This window comes from Camelus ferus, chromosome 13 (genome assembly GCF_009834535.1).
Source record: "Camelus ferus isolate YT-003-E chromosome 13, BCGSAC_Cfer_1.0, whole genome shotgun sequence".
NCBI lineage: Eukaryota > Metazoa > Chordata > Mammalia > Artiodactyla > Camelidae > Camelus > Camelus ferus.
In genome coordinates, this window is record NC_045708.1 from 34,506,436 (window position 1) to 34,514,434 (window position 7,999).

The 7,999-nt window shown below is 50.6% G+C and overlaps 1 long non-coding RNA gene across 2 annotated transcripts in view; it reads left to right on the forward strand.

The window, feature by feature from the left end:
* Window positions 1–7,646, forward strand: part of LOC106728877 — a 33,196-nt gene extending 25,550 nt beyond the window's left edge. For both annotated transcript variants that reach the window (XR_004325009.1, XR_004325010.1), the window contains 2 exons: window positions 733–801; window positions 6,829–7,646. This is a non-coding gene — a long non-coding RNA (uncharacterized LOC106728877). The remainder of the gene's footprint in view (window positions 1–732; window positions 802–6,828) is intronic.
* The last annotated feature ends 353 nt before the right edge of the window (window positions 7,647–7,999 follow it).

Consider the following 7,999-nt stretch of genomic DNA (forward strand, 5'->3'; position numbering starts at 1 on the left):
TGAATCTTTTAAAAATACTGCCTGGAATGTTATTTTCTCTTTCAATATCTGGAAGACTCCTCATCCTTCTCTGTAGCACAACAATCCAACAAAAAAGGTGACACTTCTCTGCCCGGGCTTCCCTCTCCCAGTCCCCGGGTGACTGTACCTTCAAAATGTATCTCAAACCTGTCTCTTCTCATCAGCGGTGCTGCCAACTCCCAGGTCCAAACCACCATCATCTCTTGCCTGATCTAGTCCAGTAGGCTCCTAACTGGTCTCCCCACTCCAGGCTTTTCGCACTATAAGCTGTTCTGTCTGCAGCATCACAAATCAGATCAGGCCACTTCTGTGCTCAAGACCCTCGATGGCTCCCTATTGTACTTCTCACCACGGATGCCATCATCTCCCCGGCCCGTCTCCCTGCCATCACCTCATCCACTCTGTCTCTTCTCCATGTTCCAGCCACAGTGACCACCTCCTTGTTCCTGGAACAAAACAAGGTTATTCAGGAACCTTTTCCTTCATGTGTCCCGAAAGAGGCCCCCACCCCAGATCCTCTCTCATGGTTGGCTCTTTTCATAATTCAGATCTTGGCTCAGACATCACTTCCTAGAGAGGTCTTCCCTGACTGTTCTATCCAGAATAGCTTCCCTTATATCCCCTGTTTTATGGTCTCTGCAGCAATCATCCCTACATCAAGTAATGTTATATATTAGTTTCTGTGTTTATTTTCTGTGTCTCTTGTTGTAGGAGAAGCTCAAGAATGCCAGAGATGCTGTTGTCTTTACTGATGTATCCCCAGCACATGGAACAGTCCAGGTACCAAGTGGCTGCTTAATAAGGAACACCTCTGAGTGACTGCCTTAAGTGACACCCTAGCAGACAAAGCCTTAGGGAAGGAGGATCTCTCTGTGGGTTTTCTATAGGAGGGGAAACCTGGATAAAAAGATGGCAGGATTTGTGTAGGTAGAGAGATTCAGAGACACTGTCCGAGGAAGCAAGTCCAGCCAGGAGCATAAACTGAATGGCTGGAAGGAGAGAAGAGGGCAGGAGAGACAATGACTGGGGCAGCGGGGCCGAGTGCTGAGCAGGGAAGGAGGTAAGGTCAGCTCTGTGCTTTGGCGAGGGAGGCTGGGGGCAGGAGCGTGGAGCAGACTCCGGAGGCTGCTGAAGACCAGGCAGGAGAGCTTTTTTCCCTTGTTCACCTTTGCACTGTTCCCCGCAGCCTTCCTTGGCAGGCACACAGTATTACTACTTTTTTAAAAATGTATTGAAGTATAGTCAGTTACAATGTGTCAATTTCTGGTGTACAGCATAATGTTTCAGTCATACATATACATACATATATTTGTTTTCCTATATTTCTAATTGAAAAAGTAGACAGGAGCCACAGGAACTTAGGAACTTAGGGCGTCACATAATATCCTCAACAGCAAATGGAAAAGAAGCTCACCCCAGCTGGGGCTGAGCAATGTCTGGGGCAAAGTTGTCTGGATGGGCGGGAATAGCAAGGTATAGAGACTTTGGCTACCATTGGGCTCAGATGGAATCCAGCCACAGATTTTTCAAATCACAAACGTTCAGAACACACTGCTCTATAGGCTCACGGAGGCTATCAGCCAAACCTCCAATGCCCTTCAGCCTCCTGTTCAAGAGGACCTCAGTGGCTCCCAGCACACCTCTGGTGATGGAGAGCTCCCCACTCATGGAAGGTCTGGCTCTCCGGAAGTCTTCCTCATCTTGAGATGTTTCTAATCTCCCTGGGACATCCTGACTGGACTTCACTCTGACCATGAGGTCGCCCACTCTGTCCCCAGGCAGCATGGTGGACACACACATGGCAGATGTCACACCTCCAGGGCCTTCTCAGCAGACCCCACATTCTGGGCCCTTCCACCCTCCCTCCTCCATGTAGCTTTGGTTCCCCCTCCACCCTCGAAGCCCCTCCTCTGGGCTTGCCCCAGTTTGTCACCACTCTGCTTCCATTGCTTTGAGAAAAGTCTCCATAGGAGGGGGCCAAGTACCCTGGGAGTCCATCTCACACCCTTTCAACTTCTCCTTCAAGACCATATGGCATTGCTGGTGGGAATGTAAAATGGTGCTGCTGCTGTGGAAAGCAGTATGGAGGTTCGTCAAAAATTAAACATGCAATTGCTGTGTGATCCAGCAATTCCACTTGTCAGAATAGCCCCAGAAGAACTGAAAGCAGGGACCTGAACACTTGTATACCAATGCTCATTGCAACGCTCTTCACAATAGCCAAAATGTGCAAGCAACCCAAACGTCCATCAACAGATGAATGGATAAACAAAATGTGATACGTGCATACAATGGGATATTATTCAGCCTTAAAAAGGGACAAAATGCTGACATATAAGGCAGCATGAGGAACCTTGAAAACAGCATGCTAAGTGAAATAAGTCAGATGCAAAAGGGCAAATATTGGATGATTCCCCTTCTACGAGGAACCAAGAATGGGCAAATTCATAGAGGCACAAAGTAGAATAGAGGCTACTAGGAGCTGGGCGGATGGAAGAAAGGGGAGGTTATTGCTTAATGGGTGCAGAGATTCTGCTTGGGATGATGAAGAAGTTCTAAAGATGGATATTAGTGATGGTTGCACAGCACTGTGAATGTACCTAATGCCATTAAATTGTATGCTCAAAAATGGTTGATATGGTAAATTTAATGTTATGTATATTTTGCCGCATTTTAAAAGACCACAGAGATCTGCCCCCATTCTCTGCCAAAGAGCAGTCAAGCAGTCAAGGCATTTATAAAGGACCTGCTAGGTGCAGGGACACTTTGACACTCTGTGAGCCACTGGGACTGGCTTTGAGAATATCCTTGTTCTTAATGACACTAGTAGCCAAGCACTAGGTTAAGCAATCACCATGACTTTCTTTACTTAATCCACACAGCCTTCCCAAGTGACTATTGTACGAATTTGATAAATAGAGCTAAGACTCAAAGAGACCAAGTAGCTTGCTCAAGATTACCCAGGGACGGACTCAGTATTCCAGTGTGCGTGTCCAATTCCAGAAGCTTGGTTCTGTGTTATGGTACTTGGTTGCTTCTTGAAAGAAACTTGGGAAATGCTGACTTGCTGGGTGAAATGTGTGCAAAGACTCCTCTTGGAAGGGTTGGAAAGGAGCAGCCTTAAACTCCGTCAGAGGCAGCCAGGCTCTCTGGTTCACCCTTCTAGCTGCAATCAGTATCGGTGAGTGAGTGCCCTTCAGTGTGTCCTGAAGAAATCAGATGTCCTGAAGGAGGTGGCGTTTTAGCTGAGCCCTGTGATGTGGGCAGAAGGGAGTGGGGAGGACCTCCACTTTGGAAGCCTCCACCGACCTCTGGGCAGGGCGTTCAGGTGCCTGTGCTCCATTGCCCTCCTCCACCCCCTCCGCCCTCAAGCTTCCTTGTTGATGGTCCACTGTTTGCTGCTCTACTGGATGGGCGCTCCTGGTGGGCAGGGCCCCAGTCTAACCCTCTCTGTGCCCAGTGCCCGGCCAGGAGCTGGCACGGAGTCGGTGCTCTGGGGTTTCTCACTAGAGAGATGAAGGTAGGGCGAGCGCTGGAGCAGCCTGGCAGAAGAGCTCAACCTTGAGGAGCTCTTGTTCAATTCTCCTTATTTCCCTATAATTAGAACAAATTCCCTGTTAGCTCAGTTTCCATTCCCGAAGGTGGAAGGAATTCAGGAAACTTCTCTCAAGATGCCGAGCCCCATTCTCAGTCTGACTGTCTAGACATATGACCCGCAGGCTGCCCCCGACGTGATCTGGCAGAGCTGGTGGGGGCTGCGGCCGCAGCTGGCGCACATTACCTCTGGGGTGGGCAAGGCCTCCGCTGCGGGCTGAGGAGTCCTCACTCCAAGAACGGCGGCCCTGGCTGCATGGCTGAGGCTCACACCTGGCTGACAGGCACGGTTCAGGTGAGGGCTGGGCCGCTGCATCATTGCATGACCTTGTTGGGGTGGGGTGGGGTGGTGCAGAATTCACGTCAAAGGCAAAGCGAGTGGGCTTCCCTGGAGATGTGCAGCGTGGCCACACCGAGGCACCATGTGGGCACCGTGTTGCCCGGCCGGCTCCCCAGCTACACGTGAACCAGCTGCCCTCAGAGCTTGCCTCCCAGACCCCTCTGCCCTAGGGCCCAGATCCCCACCATCCTCCCCCTCCCCCCAGCACTGCACGGTTACTAGGACTTCTCTCACCTCCAACCGAACAACATGGAGTAGAGAAAGGAGTACAGGACAGACCAGGGTTCAGATGAAAATTCGTCACATTTTAGTAGCTCTGCAACCCTGGGAAAGTTGTTCCATCTCTTGATGTTTCAGCTTTCTCTTTTGTAAATTGGGGATAGTGAAACCTACTTTCAGGGCTCATAGGATTAAATGAGATCATACTTAGAACAGTAGCTGGTACATTGTTAGTTTTATATAAGTGTTTGTTAAATGAATGCAAATTTATCTCAGTATTTGGAACTTGGGAGATGGTTAAAACAAAAGATTGTGGTGTAAATGAATAACTGAAACCTGGATCTGAATCCTCACCTCACTACAAATGTGCAGCGTGACTTTGGCAAGTGCCCTGCCCTCTCTGAGCCTCACTTTTCCATTGGCACAGTGGGGCCCATGACACTCTTCTTGCTTGAACACGCTAGGACCCAAAAGTTTGCAGCATGGGACCCCACCAGCCATCCTCAATTGGCTCTGGTCTTGGCTGACTTTATCCTCAGCTACCCTCTGCTCCCTGGAGGATCCAGGCTTTCTGTACCGTAGAACTCGACCCCTTGGGAATGCCAGGGCCAGGGGTTGTCAGCCTGGATTAGTGCTGGGAAACACGATAGCCAGCAGACTGTCCCCAGAGAGGGCCCTTATCCTGCCTGGCTGCTGGGGGGGTTGTGGGGAGCTGAACATTCCAATCAGCCAAGTGGCCTCAGGGGAGCATTAGTGAAAAAGGGCAGTGGGAAGCTGGTGTCGGAGATCCCTTAATCCTGGGGAATTTAGAGTCGCGGCAGAGTGGACTTCTAGTTGAGTAGGGATTTGCTTCTTCTCCTGGCCTCAACAGACCGTTTCCTCGCAGGGAGAGGTTTTAAATAGCCAAGGTGACTCGGCTAGATTTGGCCAAGCTCACAGTTGGATACATTCCTCCTTTGGTTCCCAGGGTTCGGAAATAGTCTGTTGGGAGGATGGAGGTGCCCTGGGAGAAAGGAGATGAGGTCTTCTCAGGTGTCCCTGATAGGGGACATAGGCTGTGCCCAGTAAATGTGGAGGGGGCATCCTGGTCTAGCATTTTATGGCTTTATGGGTCTCAGAGTTGCCTCGTGTGGTCCTTCTAGGTGGAGACACTGAATCCCATGGGAGAAAAAAAAAGACCTGCTCAAGGTCTCCTTGAGCAAAAGAGCACATGGCAAAGCCAAGGCTAAGACCTGGGTCTCCCGACCCTAACGTTGGCTGACTTCTGCTCCCTAGATACACAGCTTCTGCACCAGCTACAACTGGCATGGAACGATGCAGTGCCTTATTCAGTGCACGTTCACTGAGACTGCCACGTGTGGGTCCTGGGCAAGGCACAGGGAGGGAAGCGGCTGGAATGGCACAGAGCTGAACCAGGCCCCGCCCTTGTCCTCCAGCTGCCAAGGCAGGGACTTTAGCAGCCTGAGAATAGAGGCTTTAGAAAGGAGTTGTTGAGGAGAGAGAGCACATCTGGCTGGGGGCGGGAGTTGGAAAGCAGCTCCTGTTTTTTGTTCCCTCATTTTCACTGGCCTTATCTCCCCTGTTCTTCCGAGAGAGGGATTAAGGCTCCTTCATTAGCTGGGGTTCTCCCTCTGGCCAGCCGGCTAAGTCAGCCCCTCATCTTCCGAAGCCCAGCACGACCTCCCATCAAGTCTCCATTCCAGTGGCTGTCCAGTTTGTCCCAGCTCGGCTCCAGCCTGCCTGGGGTGAATCATCTCTCACCTGGCGTGCTCCTGGGCTCCTGGGCTCCAGCCCACAGTTGTCTTATGCCTCCTGCTCATTGCTGATAAAGTAGCCTTTCTGCAGCCAAACAATCTCTAGGAACCGAGCTTTGTGGGAACCTGATATTGCCTCCAGTTCTCTCCAGGGCTGTCCTGGGCCAGGTGCAGCCAGAGAGGTTCTGGCAGCCCCAGAGGTCAGGGTCAGGACCAGTGAGAGAAGTGCCAGGGCAGGTTTCAGCACCCTGGTGTTGGGGGGGGGGGGCAGCACAATCTTAACCGGAGGCTCCCGTGTTCTAACGGGCTGCTTTGGTGGCAGGGAGGGGAAGAGGGAAGAAAAGGAATGGTTTCTGCCACCTTGGGAGGTGTGTGAGCAGGGGTCTGAGAACTTGCAGCTTGCTTGGACTTTGTAGAGGGTGCTTGAGCATCAAATACAGGTGTCACATTCCAGACCAGGACCTAGGATCGTAAGCAGTCCAGCTCAGTGTAGTTCACATCTGCATCCTTTCTTGGGCTGGGAGCAATTTGAGAGCATTTGTGGTTGCAAATAAGCACGTGCGTCTGATGCATCTCAGCCTCCTCAGCCTTTAGCACGGAGCCCAGCACTTGCTCAGTTCAGAAGTGCTTACTGAGTGAATAAATGATCTGTGAGTATCTGAGATCCCAGAATTACTCCAGGACTGGGCCCAGCCTCTCCAGCTGAGAGATGGTGGGGACTTGGGTGTGGAGCAAAGGCTCCCCTCTGGCTGCCAGTGTCTGAGAGCTCCCCTACTTCAAAGGACTTGTAGATAAGAAGGGCTTTCTGGGCTAAGTGAGATCCGGCCCTCCCTCAGCCTCCCCTGCCCCTCACCCCACACCAAATGTGCACATGAAAATCTAGCTTCCTTATCTGCCTAGGCTCAGATTTGGCACCCTGGGACTTGAAAGGCTGAGAGAGCAACTGACGGTACATGCAGATGTCCTTAAAGACCTCCAGCTGTGGACCATGGGACATTGTTCCTTCTGAGGTGCCAGCCCCAACTTCCACCTGCATGGAGGTGTGAGGACCTGCTTCGATGGGAATGGAAGAGGCTACACTAGAAATCAAAGTTGGGAAGGCAGAGGATCCCACTGAGAGTGGCGGACCTGGCTGGAAGCATCCCAGAAGAGGAAAAGAATGTGAGAAGACAAAGAAACTGGAGGGTTTCATCTTTGAAGGGGGAATTCCCTGAATTAGACAGAGTCCTTAACTCACACTTGATGAGTGGAGGATTGGACAGTGGAAGGATGGCTGGCTGAAATGGATGGTGGTCTATTGAAAGATTTATTGGATGCTTCCTGAGACTCTGTGCAATGAATCAGACCCAATCTCTGTCCCCAAGGAGCTCACGGTACACACACGATGACACCAGAGTTGTAATTCAACTTGGAGATGGGCCTTGAAAGATAGAGGGAGTGGGGCTACATGCTGAGGACAAGATTGAGCAGAATTCTCAATAAGGTTCAGAGGGTCACTCCCTTGGGATCTGAGATGCTCAGAACAAGTCATGAACCCCTTTGAGATGAAAATCAAAATGGGAAAATACCTTGGTTGAAATTTATGCCTTCTTAAATTGAATTTCAGTATGGTTAAGATATAGTGGGCATAAAAGTTCATGAAAAAAATTAAAACTTGAGAAACTTGTATCTCTTAATGTTTGTGGTTTGTGTGTGAATTAAAGTCTAAGGGAACACTACTCTCTCTGCAGTCTTTTATTTAATACAGATGAAGATTATTACACACACTTTTCAGATGAGAACTCTAGGGCTCAGGGAAGTTAAATAACTCGTTCAAGGCTAGAGTTTCTGACTCCAAGCTCCTTTGCCACCCCATCCCCCATCCCAAGGGTCTAGCACATAGTAGGTGAGCAGTCAGTGTCTCGCAATCTTTGTGAATTCCAGGGTCTGCCTTGGACTGGCTGCTTCCCTGCACTCCACCTGTAGGAGCGATGACGTGTGTTTTCTTGAGCTGGGAGTACCCCACCCCTGCAGACACTGCTTCCCTGACTCAGGAGTCTGATCTCAAAGGGGGGAATTTGTGGGCAGCCCC